The following is a 22,653-nucleotide window of genomic DNA, read 5'->3' as shown; positions in this document are numbered from 1 at the left end:
ATATGTTTCAGTATCTACACATCTTTTTACACAGTGCCCAGCATAAAGTTAAAAAATAAAAAATAATTTATGCAAAGAAGCCAGTAAACATGACTTGTAATCAAGAAAATAATAGAAGCATACCTATAGATGACCCAGAGGTTGGACTTCACAGACATATTAAAATTACTATTATAAATATATTAAATAAAATAGAGGAAAAGATGAACAAATGGATAAAACTCTGAAGAACTTAAGCAGAGAAATGGAATTTCCAAAAAAAAAAAAAATTAACTTTCTAAAACTCTACAGTATATGAAATTAAGGTATCATGGAATGAGTCAGTGTTAAAGACAGCTCAAAATAAACTACTTAAAATGAAGCACATAGAGAATTTTTTTAAAAAAGAAAATAACAAGACATGAAAGACACTGTCAAATGATCTAACATTAATACACATATAATTCAAGTTCTAGAAAAAGAGAAAGAATTGGATAAAAGGAAGTCATAGCAAAGCAATCAGACAAAAAAAAAAGAAGGAAAAAGAAGAAGAAAAAGAAAAAAGAAAAATAAATAAAGAACATTCAGATTAGAAAAGAGGAAGTCAAACTATCTCTGTTTGCCAACAATATGGCCTTATATGTAAAAATCCCTAATGACTCTTTCAAAAGATTCTGAGATTTGATCAATGAATTCAGTAAAGTCTCAGGTTACAAAATCAAGGAACAAAAATCAGTATCACTGCCATACACCAACGATGACCAAGCTGAGAATCAAATCAAGAACTCAATCCCTTTTACAATAGCTATAAAAAAAAAAATAGAACTATATTAGGTTGGTGCAAGAGTAATTGTAGTTTTTGCTATTGAACGTAATGATAATACTTAACCTAAAGAGGGGAAAGATCTCTAAAAAGAGAACTATAAAACATTACTGAAAGAAATCATAGATGACACCAGCAAATGAAAATACATTCCATGTTCTCGTGGATTAGAAGAATCAATACTGTGAAAATGACCATACTGCCCAAAGCAATCTAGAGACTCAATATAATTTTTTGTCAAAAATACCAATGTCATTCTTCACAGAATTAGAAAAAGACAATCCTGAAATTCAGATGGAACCCAAAAAAGAGCCAAAATAGCCAAAGCAATCCTAAGAAAAAAGAACAAACCTGGAGACATCACATTACCTGACTTTGAGTTATACTATAAGGCTATAGGAACCAAAACAGCATGGTACTGGTATAAAAGTAGATACATAGACTAATGATACAGAATAGAGGACCCAGAAATGAAGCCAAATACTTACAACCAACTGATCTTCAATAAAGCACACAAAAGCATAAATGGGAAAGGACACCCTATTCAATAAATGGTGCTGGGAAAATAGCCACATGTAGAAGAATGAAACTGGATTCCTATCTGTTACCATATGCAGAAATTAAGGTGTATTAAAGACTTCATTCTAAGAACTAAAACCATAAATATCTGGAATAAAACCTAGGAAGAACTGTTCTGGATGCTGATATACACAAATAATTCATAATGAAGAACCCAAAAGCAAATGCAACAAAAACAAAAATAAATAAGTGTGACCTAATTAAAGTAAAAAGCTTCTGCACTGCAAAAGAAATAATCATCAAAGTAAACAGATAACCTACAGAATAGGAGAAAATATTTGTAAACTATGCATCCAACAAAGAACTAATATCCAGAATCTACAAGGAACTCAAACAAATCAGCAAGAAAAAAAAAAACAAATTATTCCATCTTGAAAGTGGATAAATGACATGAACAGACATTTCTCAAAAAAAAAGATATGCAAATGGCCAAAAAAAATATGAAAAAAATGCCAACATCACTAATCATCAGAAAGATGCAAAATAAAACCACAATGAGATACCCCTTTAACCCAGCTAGGACGGCCATTATTAAAGAGTCAAAGAACAATAGATGTTGGCATGGAAGTAGTGAAACTGAACTCTTATATGCTGTTGATAGAAATGTAAATTAGTACAACCTCTTTGGAAAAGAGTATGAAGATTCCTGAAAGAACTAAAAGTAGATCTACCATTTGCTTCAGTAATCCCATGACTGAGTATCTGCCCAAAGGGGGGGAAAAAAGTATATCAAAAAGACATCTGCACATGTATGTTTATCACAGCATTAATTCACAGTTGCAAAGATATGGAACCAACCTAAGTGCCCATTAATCAATGAGAGGATAAAGAAAATGAGATACATATACCATGGAATACTACTCAGCCATATGAAAGAAAAAAATAATTTATTTTGCAGCAACTTGGATGGAAATGGAGACCATTATTCTAAGTGAAGTAACTCAGAAATGGAAAAGCACAGACCACGTGTTCTCATTTATAAGTGGGAGCTAAGCCATGGGTACACAAAGGCATGCAAAGTTATATAATGGACTTTGGTAACTCAGCAAAGGAAAGGATGGGAAGGAGGTGAGGGATAAAAAGCTACTTATAGGATACAATCTACCTACCTCAGGCAGGTACACTAAAATCCCAGACTTCATCACTATACAATTCATGTATGTAGCCAAAAACCATTTGTACCCCTAAAGCTACTGAAATAAAAAAATAATAATAGTAAATAAAGTTCATCTTCCTGTAGTAGAGCATTGTTTCAATAAATCCTTTTTTGATATTAAAAAAGAAGGAAAAATCAATATTTGAAAAGATAATTTCTGTGAATTTTTCAAAACTGATGAAAGACACACCTCACATATTTAAGAAGATTGGTAAACCCAAAAATGGAAAACACAAGAAGAAATTCCTAAGAATGTCATAGTTATAAACTTCAAATAAAAATAAAATGAAATCTTTAAAGTGATGGGAAAAAAAAGATATACTCAAAGAAATGATTATAAGAATGATGGAAGCCAAAAGACAATTAGGTGACATCTTTAAAGTGCTGAAAAATAGATAAAGAAAACAGCCAACCTAGGACATTTGAGCTAAAGAAATTTTTTTTCAGCGAAAGTGAAATAAAGGCACTTTCAAACATATTGAAATTGAATAAATTTATCACCAGCAGATATACTCCATAAAAATTCTAAAAGGTGTTCTTTGGGCTAATGGGAAATTTGGAATTTTGTAAAGGAATGAAAAGCTCCAGGAACAATAAATATATGGCAAATCTAAAAGACTAATTCTTTTTAAAAATTCCTTTTAAAACTAAAGTAATAAAAAATTTTGATTCATCCCAGAGACAGCAGGAAAGAAGAAACAAAAATAGAAATTGATCAAAAAAAGCTTAATAAGTCTGGAGATTTATACCCAATGATATCAGTAATTGCTTTAAATATAAACATATGAAATGTTTTAGTTAGAAAGTCAGACATTATAAGACTGGATTAAAAAAAAAAACAAGGCCCAATATAGATGGTCCCTCATTTAGATTCTTTTTTAGAAATTATTATTGTTTTATTATTATACTTTAAGTTCTGGTGTACATGTGCAGAATGTGCAGGTTTGTTACACAGGTATACACATGCCATGGTGGTTTGCCACATCCATCACCCCATCATCTATATTAGGTATTTCTCCTCATTTTTTCCCTCCCCCAGACCCCCATCCCCCGCTATCCCTCCCCTAGCTCTCCCATCCCCCAATAGGCTCCAGTGTATGATGCTCCCCTCCCTGAGTCCATGTGTTCTCATTGTTCAACACCCACTTATGAGTGAGAACATGTGGTTTTTGGTTTTCTGTTCTTGTGTCAGTTTGCTGAGAATGATGGTTTTCAGCTTCACCCATGTCCCTGCAAAGGACATAAACTCATCCTTTTTTGTGGCTGCATAGTATTCCATGATGTATATGTGCCACATTTTCTTTATCCAGTCTATCTTTGATGGGCATTTGGGATCAAATTATGATAGAATGATTTATAATCCTTTGGATATATACCCAGTAATGGGATTGCTGGGTCAAATGGAATTTCTATTTCTAGGTCCTTGAGGGATCACCACATTGTCTTCCACAATGGTTGAACTAATTTACACTCCCACCAACAGTGTAAAAACGTTCCTGTTTCTCCACATTCTCTCCAGCATTTGTTGCCTCCTGACTTTGTAATGATCGCCATTCTAAGTGATGTGAGATGGTATCTCAATGTGGTTTTGATTTGCATTCCTCTAATGACCAGTGATGATGAGCTTTTTCTCATGTTTGTTGGCTGCATAAATGTCTTCTTTTGAGAAGTGTCTGTTCATATACTTCACCCACTTTTTAATGGGGTTGTTTGTTCTTTTCTTGTAAATTTGTTTAAGTTCTTTGTAGATTTTGGATATTAACCCTTTGTCGGATGGGTAGACCACAAAAATTTCTTCCCACTCTGTTGGCTGCCGATTCACTCTAATAATAGTTTCTTTTGCTATGCAGAAGCTCTTTAATTTAATTAGATTCCATTTGTCAATTTTGGCTTTCATTGCCATTGCTTTTGGTGTTTAAGTCATGAAGTCCTTGCCCATGCCTATTTCCCGGATGGTATTGCCTAGGTTTTCTTCTGGGATTTTCATGGTGTTAAGTCTTACATTTAAATATTTAACCCTTTCTGGAATTAATTTTCACATAAGATGTAAGGAAGGGATCCAGTTTCAGCTTTCTGCATATGGCTAGCCAGTTTTCCCAACACCATTTATTAAATAGGAAATCCTTTCCCCATTGCTTGTTTTTGTCAGGTTTGTCAAAGATCAGATGACTGTAGATGTGTGGTGTTACTTCTGAGGCCTCTGTTCTGTTCCATTGGTCTATAACTCTCTTTTGGTGCCAGTACCATACTGTTTTGATTACTGTAGCCTTGAAGTATAGTACTTACATTCTTTTGACTTATAATATTTTGACTTTACAATGGTGCAAAAACAACATGCATTCCTTAGACTTACAATGGGCTTCCATTCAGATAAGCCCACTGTAAATTGGCAATATTATAAATCAAACATGTACTTTCAACTTATGATATTTTTAAGTTATGATGGGTTTATCATGATGTAAACCCATGAAGGAGATTTATAAGTGCCATTTATAAGAGATCAAACTTTAAATATAAGGTCACAGAAATGTTGAAAGCAAAAGGATGGAATAAGTTCTGGAGATCTATTTAACAGCATGGTGACTATAGTCAATAATATTACATTGTATATTTGAAAACTGCCAAGAGAGTAGGTCTTAAACATTCTCACTACACACAAAAAAATGATAATTATGTGAGCTGATGGGCATGTTAACTAGCTTGTTTGTGAAAATCATTTCACAATTTATATATATATCAAGACATTATGTTGAACCTGTAAATATATACAACTTTTATTTACTATATATATCAATAAAACTGATTAAAAAATAAAGTATGGAGAAAATTGTAACATGCACACACTAACTATAGGAGAGTGATTCATTAATATCCAGGGAGACAATGAGGCCCTGAAGTAATAGAGGCCGGGTGGCTTTACTTAACCCCTAGAACAAAGAGACCACAACTTATTTAAGAACCAGCAAGACCGCAGTAACAGTCAAGGAGATTTTATGCTCAAGGAGTTGTGAAAATGGTTAATAGTACACACTGTCTCAGGGAAAACATTTAGGCAGTCAATAAGGATGCTGCTTAATAGATACAATTTTTTTAAAAAGGCAAGAATGAAGGCTCAAGATATGAGGGCAATCACCTCAATATAAGTCACATTGTTTGCTCAGTTCCCAGAGCTGAGTCAGACTTGCATATTTAGATGCATTGATTAAAGATGTATCCAGGTTCCTAGGGAAAAGGACCCTACAACACCATGAAAAATGTACACCATAATGATTCCTCTGGCCTTTCTTCAAAGAGATGTACAATCACTTAATGGACTGTACACTGGGGAAAGGACTCCTAGACACAGGATCTGAGTTGATGATGTTGATACCTGGTGAGATCATCACAACTCTTCCCTGTCAGAGTGAGGGTGTATAGAGGACAGGTAGCAAATGGAGTCCTATCTAAAATCAGATTCTCAATGGAGCCACTGAGTCTGCCCACTCACACAGTGGTCGTTTCCCCAGTCTACAATTGCATAATTGGAATTGATAGATTTCACAGTTAGAAAAAGCCTCATATTGGAGAGTCATTGCTCTGTGGAGCAAGAGCTATTACAGTGGGGAAGGTAATATGGAAACCTCTGAAAATTCCCTCCATACCGCTGGCCAAGATAGTAAATCAAAAAATAATATTGTGTCCCAGGAGGAATGACAGAGATTAGGATACTATTAAAGACCTAATGAATGCAAGGATAATAACCTTTTTTTTTTTTTTGAAACCAAGTTTTGCTCTTGTTGCCCAGACTGCAGATGACCCTCTTATATCTCCACTTAAGTAAGCAATCTCACTCCTTCAGAAGCCAGATAGATCCTTGAGACTGACTATAGACTACTGTAGATTTAACCAAGAAGTACTTGAATCATAGCTGTGGTACTGGAAGAGGTATTATTACTAGATTAATTAAACCTCAGGTACATGGTATGTGCTCACTGACTTAGCACATGCACTCTTATTCATCCCTAATAGAAAACAGGATAATAAATTGTTCACATTCACTTGGGATAGAGAGTAATATTCTCCTCTATTTTTGTATGTTACACGAATTCTTCTGCCTTGTTCACCATACAGTAGGCACAATTTATCTGCGGTTTTGCTTTCCACAATTTTGGTTATCCATGGTCTGCATGTATTACATGGAAAATTCAGGAAATAAGCAATTCAGGCTGAGAGCTGTGACTGCCTACAGGGTTTCCAGATGGCTCACTCTTTGGGTTGAGGAACTGGGTCTGGAATGGGTACTTTCCTCATCAGTAAGATCCAAGAAGAGTACACAGACAGGATCAAGAACACATTTAGTGTGGTGCCCTCACCCAAAGCTTTAAATTGCATGCCATTCTGAGTAGCAGGATGAAATCTCAAGCTATCCTGCTCTAGCCCACCCTGGACGTGAATCCTCCCTTTGTCCAGCATCTCTCTGCTCTGTACACTACCCACCCATTAGTCACTTAGCAGCCATCGCGGATATCAGATCAACTGTCACAGTATCACAGTGCTTCCTCAAATAACCCTTATTTCACTTAATAATGGCCCAAAGTGTAAGAGTACTGGTGCTGGCAATTCAATATGCCAAAGAAAAACTGTAAATTGCCTCCTTTAAGTTGAAACTAAACATTCTCATATGCTGAAGTTGTTAAGATCTATGGTTAGAATGAATCCTTTATCCGTGAACTGGAGAAGGAAAAAGAAACTCACACATAGTATGTATAGGGTTCAGTACAATCTACAGTTTCAGGCACAACTGGGAATCTTGGAACATATTTCTCATGGATAATAAGGGACTACTACATGGTCCGAAAAGGTCTGGACCACCTAGACATCCCATAGAATACCACACTCGTCCACTACATCATGACATCATGTGCTCTGGACAGGACAAGCAGGAGGTAGCTAGAGTACTGGCAGCCTGGGTAAGACATTCTATCTTTTCACTCACAACATTTATGATATCAGTGTGTAGGGTATTTTCCTTAACCAAAAAATTATTCGACTCTCCAATCCTCTGACACCAATTGACTGTCTTATGATTCAATTCAATTCTGGCACTAACTATCTGAGATTAGAGCTGGGCTGCACAGATTTAAGGATTCAGTCCCACAAGGTTGCTCTTACTTTAGACTCCAGTTTTAAGTATTTGGGTCTCCAGTGTACACACACTTCTGTCTGATGTGGCTACAAAATGGGGCTTCCACAATACTCACCTCAGGTTTGATAATTTGCTACAAGGCCTCACAGAACTTAGGAAAACAGTTTACTTACTATTACTGCTTTACTATAAAGTATACAATTTAGCAACAGCCAAATGGAAGGGATGCAAAGGGCTGTATGAAAGAAGGAACGTAGAACTTCCATGCCCTCTCTGGGCAGGCCACCATCCCAGCACTTCAATGTCTTTGCCAACCCAGAAGCTCTCTGAATCCCATCATTTAGGGGTTATGATGGAGGTTTGATTATGTAGGCATGATTGGTTAAACTGTTGGTCATTGGTGGTTAAACTCAATCTCTGGTTTCTTTCTCCTCCCTGGAGGTTCAGAGGTGAAGTTGAAAGTTTCAACCCACTAATTACAATGATGGACTCCTCTGGTAACGAGTTCCCATACTGAAGCTATTTAGGGGCCTACCAAGAGTCACTTTGCTAGCATAAACTCAGGTATTGTTGAAAGATATTTGTTATGAATATCAAAAGATGGTCTATTACCCCTATCACTAAGGAAATTCCAAGAATTTTAGATCTGTGTCAGAAATCAGGGACAAGAATCAAATCTATATTTTTTGCTACCACTGACATGTGTTTCAAGAGATGGGAGATAAAACCTGTGAAATTCATGACTAGCTACTTCATAGAAATTTTGAGGAGTCCAGTAGGTGAGTGGTGTATAGGGTTAGCACCTCCAAACTGAAGACAAATTGCTGTATCTTGTGTCTTCATCTCCTAAGAGGAAGAAGGAAAGGCAACGACTTGTCAGTTTCCTTGAGCTCTGGAGGTAATACATTTCATCCCTGGTAGTATTTCTACAACCCATATATCAGGTGACATGAGAAGCTTCCAGCTTTGAGTAAGGCCTTGTGCAGGAAAAGGTGTCAAAGCAGGCCCAGGCCACAGTGCAATCAGCCCTGTCTCTTGGTCTATCAGATTCAACAGACCCCATGGTAAGAGGTGTCATGTGGTGGGAAAGATACAGTAAAGACTGTTTGGCAGGTTCAAGTGAAAGAATCACAACTCACACCCCTGAGATTCTGGAGCAAAACCATGCCATCAGCAGCAAATTATGTGCCCTTTGAAAATAGCTCTTATTTTTGGTGTGTTTGAGTACTAGAAGTGATGAAAAAATTTACTATAAGACACCAAGTGACCATCTGGAAATGCTTATTATGCACTGAATTCTGTAGAATCCACTAAACCACAAAGCCACATGATTCTTACTCATGCCTTCCAGTCCTGCTAGTAGCAGTCCATTGTAAGAGAGGGTTGATATATCTGGGATTAAACCTGAACAGGGCTGGAAGGCATGAGTAAGTTTCATGAGTAGGGAACCAAGACCCCATGTCACCAAGCACAGCTGTATCAGTCAGTGCCCCCAACCCTTGCACTTACGGACATATTTGGCCAGGAAGGAGGGAGGGTGGTCAGAAGGGTCCTGTATGACCAGATGTAAGAAAGAAAGAAGCCGAAGCTTGGTTTATGGATGGATTGGCTCAGTATGTGAGTGAAAGCCAAAAACTAGACAGTGGCTTCATTACAACCACATTCAGGGAAAGATTAAAGAGGAAATCTTCCCAACAGCAGAACTATGAGCAGTATAACTGGTCATCCACTTTGGATAGAAGGAGAAATGACCCAAGCTGAGAATATATATAAATTCCTAGGAAAGGGCCAGTGGCCTAGTTGTGCAGTCAGGGAAATGCAAGGAAAATGACTGGAAGATCAGAGACAAGGGGTCTGAGGAAAAGGCATGTGGGTAGACAAATGGGTGAATGTAAAAAGTGTCAAGACTTGTGTCTTACGTGTGGATACCTACCAGAAAGCATCTACCATGGAAAAAGCACTGAACAACCAAGTAAAAGAAAATGGCTCAACCTCTTGACATTAGCCAGTCTTTGTCACTGGTCACCCAGAGCAGGCATAATGGACACATGAACAGGGTGGATATGGTGGCAGAAATGGAGGATATGTGTGAGCCTGACATCATGAACCTCACTTACCAATGCTTGTTTACCTGCTGCTATCTCTGAACATCCAATGGAGATAAACACTGAATCTTCAACATGGCATATTCCTTGAGGGAATCAACCAGCCACTTAGTAGCAAGTTGAATACATGAAACCCTTCCATCCTGGAAAGGCCAGCCAACCATTCATCTTCACAGGGACGGAAACCTATTCTAGGCATGTGTTTTTCTTTCCTGCCTGTACAGTCTGAGGCAGCACCATTACCAAGGGCTTATGGAGTGCCTTATCCACAGACCTGGAAACCCACACAGCAAAGCATCCAACCAGGAGACCCACTTCACTGTGAAGGCAGTGTGAGAGTGGGCCCATGACCCTGGAATGACAGATCAAATCATATAGTGCACCATCCTGAGGTGGCCAGCTTCATAGAATGCTGGAATAGCCTACTCGAGCTAGGTAACAAAAGTTCTTTGTCGTTTTTATCATTCAAATAGCATATTTCACCATGAGCATGCAAGAGGCAGAAAATCCTGATGTGCAGAGAGAAATGAATGAAGTAATTACATAGAAGTAAGCAGATGCAACAGACTGAGAGACTGAGTACTGACAGGTCTCAGGTGTTCAGTTAGCCACAGCCCACGAGACACCTCTGTTTTCTTTTTTTTTTTTTTCTTTAAGTTCTGGGATATATGTGTAGAACATGCAGGTTTCTTACATAGGCATACATGTGCCATGGTGGTTTTCTGCACCCATCAACCCATCATCTAGGTTTTAAGCCCAGCATGCACCAGGTATTCATCCTAATGCTCTCCCTCCTCTTGCAACCAACCCCGCTACAGACCCCAGACACCTGTTTTCTAACAGTTAATCTATCCTCTTTTTTTCATAAGCAATCTTGATTTGGTTCCTAGTTATCTGCAACTAAAAGAGCTTATCTAATACAATAAATTTCAGAGGCAAACTTCTGCCTTCACCTGAAGAACTTTCCAATAAATAATACAATTATCCCAAAATGGAAAAAGCTTCTCTTATCATTTTGAGGTCTAGACAGCCCTTCATCACAGTGTAGAAGACATTCCATCTATTATAAATAGTTGAACTAGATAAACTGAAAGTCCCTTGCCAGTTTGAGATCCTCTGACAAATATCAGGAAAGGCATGATATGGAAAATATAGCTTCACTCTTTTAGGAAATAAAAAATAATGAGTCTCCAAGTGCTCGATAACATTCCAAGAGAGGATGTGTGAGAGTGTATTACATTGCAGGGGGAGAGACTGACGGATTCTAGATTCAGCATTTGTTAGAAAACTGGAACCAAAGTTTACAATGATTTCTCTTTTATTAAATTAATACACACAAAAAGCCTAGAAGCTCAGTATTAAAAATCCATAAAATATAAAAATAAAATATTAAATGAAGTAGTTTTTCAAGGTATGTTTTTATTGGCTGGCTGAAATGCAAATTGAAAAAGATTGCACAAAATATTTTGGCAAAATGCTCTAGTATGCTTTCTCTTGATATCACTGCCAACAATGCCCTCTAGTGGTAAACCAAGTAGACAATGAAGAATGGGGGGAAAAAAATGAAGCAAGCCTGATAAACACGTTGGTAAGATTTTAAGGAAAATATAAACTTTTAGTGCAGAAGGACCTGTGGCAGGCCCCCCTCAGCTTCCTCCCCAGGCTGGTTTCCCCTGGTGAGTGACAGTGTCCCTTGATGGGTGACTGCTGCCTCCCCAGGCTGGTTTCCCTTAGTGAGTGACAGTGTTCCTTGATGGGTGACAGCGTACATTCAGGCACCAAGGGAAAGAGGTACCATCAGGTGGCCTACGTGAATCCAACAGCAATGGCCAGATCAAGGGGTCCAATCCAGACTTATGGGCCAATAATCCAGGATTATCTCCATCAGCCAAGGCCTATCTGGGAAGCAGTGCAAAAGCAACTAGAAAAGAAAAAGAAAGATGCCAAGGCTTTTTGGATGGATTCGAAGAAAAAAATGAGAACCGGAAGAAAAAACTAGAATAACACAGGGAGAAACTGTTAAGTGTAAGTGAGAGCTTATCCCAAAAAAGGGAAAGAAAAGAAAAAGAGGAAGAAATCTTGTAGGCATTCATCATCTTCATCATGCTCTGATTCTTCCAGCAGTTCTGATTCTGAGGACAAGGATAAGAAACAAGGAAAAGCCATTCACATAAATCTTGTGAGATCTCCATGTCAGAAACTGAATCAGATAATCAGGATAGAAGGACAATAGAAGACTTCTTTTTCGTTATAAAGAAGTCAAAGGATCCAGCTGAGAAGGAAAAGGCCATTACAGACTCAGAAAAAAAAAAAAAAAAAAACCTGAAGATAAATCTTTATCATCTGAGTCCTTGTCAGAACCAGAGTATATTGAGGAGATATGGGCAAAAAAGAAGAAAAGTAGTGAAGAATGAGAAAAAACAAGAAACAAATAAGAAAAAGGAGCATGAGAAACACTATAAGAAGAGAAAGAAGACTGCTAGTTCAAGTCCTGACTCATCATAATATTTAGAAAAATCAGGATTCCCTTATAGAGAAAGTACGGTGCCTGAGGAAATCTCAACTGTGAAAATTACAACGTATTTCCTATAATGCATGAATTTTCTTGTTTTTAGAATTATCCTTGAACTGGCCGGGTGCAGTGGCTCATGCCTGTAATCCCAGCATTTTGGAAGGCTGAGGCAGGTGAATCACCTGAGGTCAGGAGTTCAAGACCAGCCTGACAAACATGGTGAAACCCTGTCTCTATTAAAAATACAAAAATTAGCTGGGCGTGGTGGCTGGTGCCTGTAATCCCAGCTACGTGGGAGGCTGAGGCAGGAGAATCACTGGAACCTAGGAGGCGGAGGTTACAGTGAGCCAGGATGGTGCTACTGCACTCCAGACTGGGCAACAAAGCAAGACGTCGTATCAAACAAACAAACAAACAAACAAAAGAATTATCTCCGGATTACTCAGTAGCCATTCAGATGCTGCTGTGGGCAAGGGCCATAAATGTTGCCTGCTACTTGAGCATTTATTCTTCTCCCTTCCAGTGCTTGAAAACTCTGGGAGATAATACACTGCAATAGCACTGGTGGTTACAATACTTGGGAATAAAATTAATATTTTTGACTAGAAGTGTACAATGATAAATCAACAGAAACCAATCTGAATACATCTTTAAGGTGGAATCAGAAATGACCAGATGTTAAAAATTTTAAAGTAGTTAAAATTTTTGAAGTAGAGATTACATTGATATTTTGAAATCCATACTCTGTAGATAAGTATATTTTAATTTATTCCCCAAGTAGACTTTGCTTTACCTGGAAAGGTGCTTTTCAGAATGAAGGGAGAAGGTGGTTTGCTATCTCTTTAGCTGGCAGAACAGCATGCCTTTGATCCTCACACATCCTGTATTTGTGGAAAGTGTAGCCATGCTTTATAGAGAGGTCAGAGCTAGGTGCCAGGAGACTCACCCTTTACTGAGCTTAGGGACGTCCTTGGATTCTGGCATAAGCTTCTTTGAGTGAACCAGAGAAACAGCCCTTTGCAGCACAAGAAAGCCCCAAAAGCCCTGGGATTTACCTCCACTTCAATAATACTGAATTTTTTTTAGCATTAAAATATGCTGTGTCATTTGAATTAATTTTTATTACACTTTGGCTTTGGAGAGAAATTGCTTCAAATAGACATTGGTACTTTTTGAACTTGAAAACTAAAGACTCTAAAACGTATGTTGTATACTGTTAGGTTTTAATTTGTCAGGAAAATTCCATGCAACCAGTGATAGTTCCTTTATTTTTTATATGAAGTTTGTTTAGGCTGCAATGTTTAGCTTTTGTTAACTCTTTTCCCTTGCTGTCGTAAGTTCACTACTGTGTTTAATGGCATACTTGCCAAGATAGTGAGCATATAAAAAGCAGGGTTCTGATTTTTTTAAAAAACACAGCTTTATATTGAGGCTGAGACTTACCATAAAAAAATTGAGTAGCAAGCCTGCTATGCTGTGTCTTGTTATATAAAGCTATCGCCAAAATCTTAGTAAATATAATGTCCTAAAAGTTAAAAAAACAAACAGAAAAAGAAAATATGAACTTTTACACTTCCAGTCGGTAACTGAATGTAATATTTGGCAATAAAATGAAACTTTACAAGGTACTGCAGCATGTATCTTAAAGCACAAGCATGTCAAAGCCAATTTTCCCCGGTGGTTTTCCTGAACATAAGCCAAACAGCACAGGAAAATAGCCATCTGTAAGGTCTCATTGGGGCATTTCTGGGTCACAACTTCCACTGGTATCTTAAAAGAAATTAAAATCTGTTTTTATGGAGGATGAAATCATTCACCCAAAAAAAAAAAAAAAAAAAAAAAAACAACTGCTTTTAAACCCAATTACTTTCAAGAATTACAGCGTCAGACACCTACAATAACTTGTTCCCACTTTCAAGATTTTATCTGAATTCTGAACTCATCAACCAGATAAAGTAGATTTGCTTGAGAATTCTTCAAACTACAGCTCTCATCTGCTGGGGCAAGCCCATTGAAACAAGGTAGAGTGATAGGAATAAAATTTCTCTAGCCCTGGCTCAGCAAAGAGCTTCCCAAAGGAACTGCAAGAGAAGTAAAAGAAAGGACAATTTACACAGCTGACTCGCCTCTAATTCAAACCAGCTCTAGTAATCTTATCTAAATCTGGCTTAAGATTTCTTTGTCTTTGCAATTTGTTCTCCTTTCTCTCCCCTCCAAGGCTCCTTCCTTCATGCTTTCTAATCATTCTATCTTCCCTTCAGCAACTGACTGAATATGTGTGTGGTATTGAGAGGCACTTGGAGCCTCTTATGACAATTATATGCATATGAGAATATTTGCTCTGGATGACCTTGTGTAAGATATTAACCTACTAGCCTGTTCCAGGAATTCTTTTATTTAAACAGAAAGAAACACATCCTCAGAAAACTATGCTGTAAGTTGAAAAGGATTGTTAATATTAATATTAATTCCTTTAGGAAGACTGAATGACCACATTCTGTGAATGCTAAATGTTTCCTAGTTTTGCATTGGTAAAAAGGGAATCAGAGACTAAATAATATATCTCTGAAGAACTCTTGCCTGTGTCAACCTTAAACAAAGTCTCATGAGGCAACCTGAGCTTCAATATCATTTTCTCCATTGCCATTTCTGCAGACCAGAAACAGCCTTTGGAGTTAGGTGGCTGGCCTAGGTGTAAATCCCACCATTGCCAGACTTGGCTGTGCTGTTGAGCAAGTTGGTTACACAAGCTAATTAAAAGAGCTGTTTGGAGACTCACAGCTCACAGAGCAATCATCCGACAATTTTACCTACACCAGCACTAGGCCAAGTGATGACACAAAGATATGTAGATGCCAAAATGGCAGAAAATAGTACAGTGTTTCCCAATGTATGCTGTATAGAAGGATCCCTAACTTATTTGACCCTGGAGCCCTTTTTTCTCAGAGCAGGCTATAAAAACTTTCTTTAGGAAATGTTAATACAGGGTGTTCTCTGGAAGTTTTTAAATTCAAATTATATCCCTTATATTTCTTCAGTCCCCTAGCCTCATTTATTTTTTCTTTTAATTTAATTCCTTTTTGTTTGTTTGTTTGTTTTTGAGATAGGATCTTATTCTATCGCCCAGGCCAAAGTGAAGTGGCACAATCACAGCTCACTGTAACCTCGACCTCCCAGGCTGAAGTGATCCTCCCACCTCAGCCTCCTGAGCAGCTGGAACTACAGCTACATGCCGCCTTGCTTGGTTCATGTTTTATTATTTGTTTTAGAGACAGGGTCTTGCTATGTTGCCCAGACTGATCTTGAACTCCTGGCCTCAAGCGGTGCTCCTACCTTGGTTTTCCAAAGCACTAGGGTTACAGGCATTAGCCACTGCACTCAGATACACTAGCTTCATTTCAAATGCTCAATAGCCACATAGGGCAATGGCTACCATATGGGACAGTGCTGAATTGAACATCCCATCATGGCAGAGAGCTCTACTGGATAGCATTAGTCTAGAGTTTTCCTCATAACGATGTAATTATATTCAAACTCCAGCCCTTAAGAAACTCACAAAAATAGTAACTTTAGAGTAAACGGCGAAGCAGCAGCTTAGCCAACTATCAAAGATAACATCTCTAGTAATAAGACAATCAGACATCGTTATGCTATCCTAAGAAGAACACAGTATCTCATGTGTGGTATTTCTGCCAAAAACATATAACCTGAATCTAATCATTAGAAAACAGCCAACACAAGTTGAAAGTTATTCTACAAAATAACTGGCCTGTACTCTTTAAAATGTCAAGATCACCATGTGTGGTGGCTCACACCTGTAATCCCAGCACTTTGAGAGGCCAAGGTTGGTGGACTGCTTGAGGTCAGGAGTTCCAGATCAGCCTGGCTGACATGGTGAAACCCCATCTCTACTAAAAATACAAAAATTAGCTGGGTGTGGTGGTGTGTTCCTGTAATCCTAGCTACTTGGGAGGTTGAGTCAGGAGAATCACTTGAACCAAGGAGGCAGAGGTTGCAGTGAGTTGAGGTGGTGCCACTGCATGCCAGCCTGGGCAACAGAGCAAGACTCCATCTCAAAATAAATAAATAAAAACAAAATAAAATGTCAAAATCATAAAAGATAAAGAAGGGCTAAGAAACTGTTTCAGATTAAAGGAGACTAAAGAGACATGATAACTCAATGTGATTCATGATCCTTCGTTAGATCTTAACCAGTGAAAGAATAACCGTAAAGGAAATTACTAGAATGATTGCCCAAATGGACTGTGAGTTATATAATAGTATTATTAAAATAATAAATTTCTTGATTTTCATCACTATGGTGTGGTCATGTAAGAGAAAATCCTTCATCTTAAGAAATATACATTGAAGTATTTAAAACTAAAGGAGCCCTCTCTGGGTTCCAATTAAGATGGAGATACTGTACCCCACCCTGTCTCTCCTCCTGAATGGAAGCCTTGGACAGGATGTATCGTGTAAACTATGTGAAGACTTTGAAAAAGAGAATGGTAGAAGGTAGGTTAGGAAAGGCAAACAGGTCTTTGAGAACTACTGAAGTAAAGGGTGAGTTCTCCTTTTTTAAATCTGATTTCTCCCAGCCTGGACTGAAAGGCAACTTGAAACCCAGAAGCATTTACAAGGCGCAGACAAAAATTGTTCTGAGAAGCATTCTCTCTTCCTTGTCTGAGGAGCAGGAAAGGGGTCTCCTATGGGCTAGAGATAGTGGAGGAAATCTTCTGGGGTTTTACCTCCTCTCTTGTCCCAGCTCCTAGGCAATCCCACTCAGGCACAGAAGCAGCAATAGCTGGACAAATGCTTAAAAATGAGAGAAAGGGGAATCCTTCTGTCTGATCAGAGGAACCACGGATCTGAGTATGAGACACATCAGTCCTATTACTTGTTTCTGTTTGTCCTTTCACCACTTGGTCCCTGAGACAGACACAGTTGTGGAAAGAATATAACAGACCAGGGAAACTAAGGCAGTGGCTATATAGTCAGAATATCGAATACCAGGAAGATGTTACCTGGAAGCAGGAAAAATCTCCCTGGGGAAATCATGGAAAGAAAGAAGCTCTAGAAAGTGATATGGGATTCAAGATGTATGAATCACTGGGCCCATCTTTGAGCTGTGCATATTAGGGTCTGACCTAAACAGCATGCAAAAGACATTGAGAACTGTTCTACAGGGTGGACCACTGCCCAAGTCCCAGACTGGCCACTGAGTGACACACACATACACACACACACACACACACACACACACACACACACACACACGATGGATATAAGTAGCACTGCAAAACCTTTGAAAATTGAACTGACATAGGAACCAGAGCCAACAGAAGGTGGGATAGGAATTTACAACCTAAACTTAAATTTGTCAGTTTCCTGCTAAAACAAACAAAATGCCTCATAGGATTTAACAAGACCCAGAGTCCCATTATATCATATTCGAAATGTCCAGAATCAAATCCGTAATTATTCAACATATGAAGAACTAGGAAACCCTTCTTAGCTTTCACATCTCTTAAGGAAAAAGATAATCAACAGCCATGAACACAGATGTCAAAATTAGACAAGGGCTTCCCAGCTATTAAAATCATTCTCCTATAAATGTGAACACTCTTGAAACAAATGGAAAGACAGATATTTTCAGAAGAGAAGTAGAAAATATAAAAAAGAAACAAAAGAAAATTTTTGAACTGAAATAACATAATTGCTGAAGTAGAGAATTTACTGGATTGTGTGACTAAATGAACTTGAAAATATAGCAATAAAATTATCCAATCTGTACAATAGAGATAAAAAAAGATTTTTAAAACATGAGTGGAGCCTAATACATCTGCATGACAATACCAAAAGACCTAACATTTGTGTTATAGCAATTTCAAAAGAAAAAGAGACTGATGCAGAAAGATACTTGAAGAAATAAAGGAATAAAATATTTCCCAATTTGGCAAAAGACATAAACTTGTAGATTGAAAAGGTTTAGTAAACCCCAAACAGAATAAATTTGAAGAAATATACACCCAGATAATATCATAATCAAACTACTGAAAACTAAAAACAAAAGAAAATATCTTGAAAACAGCCGGAGAAAAATGATATGTGGGTTTTATTTGTTTTTTGTTTTTTCGTTTTCTTGATGGAGTCGCTCTCTGTTGTCAGGCTGGAGTGCGGTGGCGCAATCTTGGCTCACTGCAGTCTCCACTTCAGCCTCAATTGATTCAATAGATTCTCCTGCCTCAGCCTCCTAAGTAGCTGGGACTACAAGTGTGTGCCACCAGGCCCAGCTAATTTTTTGTGTTTTTAGTAAGAGATGGGGTTTTACCATGTTGGCCAGGATGGTCTCAATCTCTTGACGTTGTGATCTGCCCACCTCAGCCTCACAAAGTGCTGGGATTACAGGCGTGAGCCACCGCACCCAGCCAGCAATGATGATTTTTAAATGACTTCGTATTTCTCATCAGAAACCATGAGAAGCAGTAAGCAGTGAAATATTTTTTAAATGCTGAAATAAAATACCTTTTAAACCAGAATTCTATATCTAGTTAAAATATCCTTCAGGAATGTAGGCAAAAAGAAGACATTCTCAGAAGAAGAAAGACTAAGAGAATACATCATCAGCAGACCAGCTCTAAACAAAAGTGCCAAATAAAGCTTTTCAGACAGAAGATAAATAATAAGAATGGAAAAGCTTATGAATAAATCAAAGAAGACCTAAATAAATGGAGTAGCAAACTATGTTCATGGACTGGAAGATTCTATATAATTACCTTGTCATTTCTCTTCAAATTTATCTATAGATTTAATGCAATTCCAGTCAAATCTCAGAATAATTTTTTGTAGATATAAACATGCTGATTCTAAAATTTACATAGGAAAGCAAAGGACCTAGAATAATCAGAAAAATTTTTTAACCAAGAATAAAGTTAGAGGATTCATAGTAGACAATTTTAACACTTATTATAAAGCTACAATAGTAAAGGTAGTGTGGTAGTGCCAAAGCGATAGAAACATGGATCAATGGAAGAGAATTTTAAAATCCAAAAATATATACACACAAATATGGCCAATTGGTTTTGAACAAAAATGGAACAGCAATTCAATGGAGAAAGGATAGCATTTTTAGCAAGTGGTTTTAAAACAATTGATTTAGATGCAAAAAAAAAAAAAAAAAAAAAAAAAAGCATCTCAACCTAAACCTTGCATTTTATATACAAATTACTCAAAACAGCTCATAGGCCCAAAGTTGAAATATAAAATTATCAGACTTTTAAAAGACAAATAAAATCCTCACAAACTTGCAAAGCATTCTTAAATATGATACCATAAGACCAATACATAAAAGAAAAAAATAAATTGGAATTCATTAATAACTTAAACTATGATACAACATTTGTAAATCATACCTCTAACAAAGGACCTCAATATTGAAAAAAAAAAAAAACCCTTAGTAATCAACAATGAGAAAATGAACAACCCATTTTAAAAAGAAGTAAAAGATTTCAATGAATGCTTTATTACATACAATAGACAGACAGCAAACAAACACATGAAAATATGCTTAACATCACTAGCCATTAAGAAAATACTAATTAAATCCACAGTGTGATAGCACTACACATTTATTTGAATAGCTAAAAAGTCTTTCTAAACTGAAAATAGCAAAAAAAGATAAAAAACCCAAATAAATAAAACCAGAAATGGAAAAGGAAAGATTATAACTGATACCACAGAAATTCAAAGGATCATTAGAGACTATTATAAGTAACTATATGCCAAGAAATTGGAAAATCTAAAGTGGTCAAATTCCTGGACACATACAACCTACTAAGATTGAACAATGAAGAAATCCAAAACCTAAAAATTCTCAAAGAAAAGTCTAGTCTGATGACTTCACTGTTGAATTTGAACAATTACTTAAAGAAGAACTAATCCCAATCCTACTCAAAGCATTCCAAACAAAGGAGGTGGAAATACTTCCCAAAACCGGCAATAACAAGTGCCGGCAAGAACGTGGGATACCTGGAGCTTTCATACATTGCTGGTGGTAGCGCAAAAGAGCAAAGCTGCTTTGGAAAACAGTTTGGTGAAGCTGCTTTGGAAAACAGTTTGGTACTTTGTTTTGTTTTGTTTTTTGAGACAGAGTCTCGCTCTGTCTGTCGCCAGGCTGGAGTACAGTGGCGTGATCCCGGCTCACCGCAACCTCCGCCTCCCGGGTTCAAGCAATTCTCCTGCCTCAGCCTCCCGAGTAGCTGGTACTACAGGCACGCGCCACCATGCCCAGCTAATTTTTGTATTTTTTAAATAGAGACGGGGTTTCACCATGTTGGCCAGGATGGTCTCTATCTTAACCTCGTGATCCGCCCGCCTCAGCCTCCCAAAGTGCTGGAATTACAGGCGTGAGCCACCGCAGCCAGCCTGGTACTTTCTTATAAATTTAAATATACAATTACCATATGACCCAACAACCCCATCCATAGGTATTTACTCCAGAAAAATGTAAATTTATGTTCACATAAAAACCTGTACATGAATGTTTATAGCAACTCTATTCATAATGTCTTGAAAATTGAAATGGTAATTTTAATGTTTATCAATGAGTGAATAAGCAAACCTATGATACTTCCGTATAATGCAGTATTACTGAGCAGCAATATAAACAGTGAATGATTTATACACAGAATATGAATAAATCTCAAAAGCAGGGTACTGAGTGAAAAAAGTTAATCTTAAAAGTTTACATTCTGCATGATTGTATTTCTTTGATATTCTGGAAAAGACAAAACTATGAAGAAGGGTAAGAGATCAGTGATGATCAGGGTTTAAGAGTAGGGGGTTGGACCATAGAAGGGCAACACAAGGAAGGGTTTTATGGTAACAGAATTGTTTGGTATCCTGGTTGTGGTGATAGTTGCATGACGCTATCTTTGTGCTAAAAATACACCAAAAAATCAATTTTATACTAGGTACATTTTTAAAAATTTAATATTAATGATAATAATAATAACGCTTCAGAGTAAAGAAGTGTGATGACTACAATTTTCTCTTGAATGCTTTAGAAAAATATGTATGTAGATAGGTAGAAAGACAGATATAATGGATAGAATGAAATAGCAAATGGAGAAAATGTATACAATAAGTGAACCTGGGTAATGGATGTAAAGAAATTCCTGGTACCATTGTTATAACTTTTCTGAAAGTTTGAAATTATATTACAGCAAAACGTTACCTTAAAAGTGCTTTTTTTTTTTTTTTTTTTTTTTTTTTTTTTTTTTTTTTTTGTTAATAGAGTCTCACTCTGTCACCCAGGCTGGAGTGCAGTGGTGTGATCTTGGCTCACTACAACCTCCACCTCCTGGGTTCAAGCAATTCTCCTGACTCAGCCTTTCAAGTAGCTGGGATTACAGGCGCACCACCATGCCCGGCTAATTTTTGTATTTTTAATAGATATTGGGTTTCACCACATTGGTCAGGCTGGTTTTGAATCCTGACCTCAAATGATCCACCCTCCTCAGCCTCCTTTTTTTTTTTTTTTTTTTTTTTTTGAGATGGAGTTTTACTCTTGTTGCCCAGGCTGGAGTGCAATGGAGTGATCTCCACTCACCGCAACCTCCATTTCTCAGGTTCAAGCAATTCTCCTTCCTCAGCCTCCGGAGTAGCTAGGATTATAGGCATGTGCCATCACACCTGGCTAATTTTGTATTTTTAATAGAGACAGAGTTTCTCCATTTTGATCAGGCTGGTCTTGAACTCCCGACCTCAGGTGATCCACCCGCATTGGCCTCCCAAAGTACAGGGGTTACAGGCATGAGCCACCGTGCCCAGCCCAGAAATGCATTTTTAAAGTGCATTTCCAGCAGGGCACGGTGGCTCAAGCCTGTAACCCCAGCACTTTGAGAGGATCGCTTGAGCCTGGAACTCCAAATCAGTGTGGGCAACATGACAAGACCTCATCTCTCCACAAAATACAAAGATTAGCCAAACATGGTGACACTCAGCTGTAGTCCCAGCTATTCAGTAGACTGAGGTGGGAGGATCGCTCAAGTCCAGGAAGTCAAGGCTTCCCTGAACAATGATTGTGCCACTGCACTGCAGCCTGGGTAACAGAACAAGACCCTGTCTCCAAAAATAAAAATAAGTACATTTCTAATAAAAAATATTTTTAAAAAAAATACCTTCAAGAATATCATAACACATATACTATGTCAACCCTTTTGTTATCCTTCACATTGAGTGCAATCTCTCTCCTGCATCTAAGCTTGAGAAGTCCCACGCTATAACCCTGGAATAATAGTCCTCAACTTGTGCGCCTATTCTAATGTGTCCTTTGTGGGGACCAGGAGTACTGAGTTCAGGAGGATTCCCAGG

General features: G+C 37.6%; 1 pseudogene; it reads left to right on the top strand.

Annotated features, from left to right (window-relative positions):
* The first annotated feature begins 9,061 nt into the window (after window positions 1-9,061).
* Window positions 9,062-12,396, top strand: LOC141585153 (uncharacterized; annotated as a pseudogene).
* Window positions 12,397-22,653: the final 10,257 nt, after the last annotated feature.

Source organism: Saimiri boliviensis, chromosome 7, assembly GCF_048565385.1.
Source record: "Saimiri boliviensis isolate mSaiBol1 chromosome 7, mSaiBol1.pri, whole genome shotgun sequence".
In the NCBI taxonomy this organism is placed as follows: domain Eukaryota; kingdom Metazoa; phylum Chordata; class Mammalia; order Primates; family Cebidae; genus Saimiri; species Saimiri boliviensis.
The sequence above is the reverse complement of the archived record's forward strand: the minus strand, read 5'-3'. Positions and strand labels throughout refer to the sequence as shown.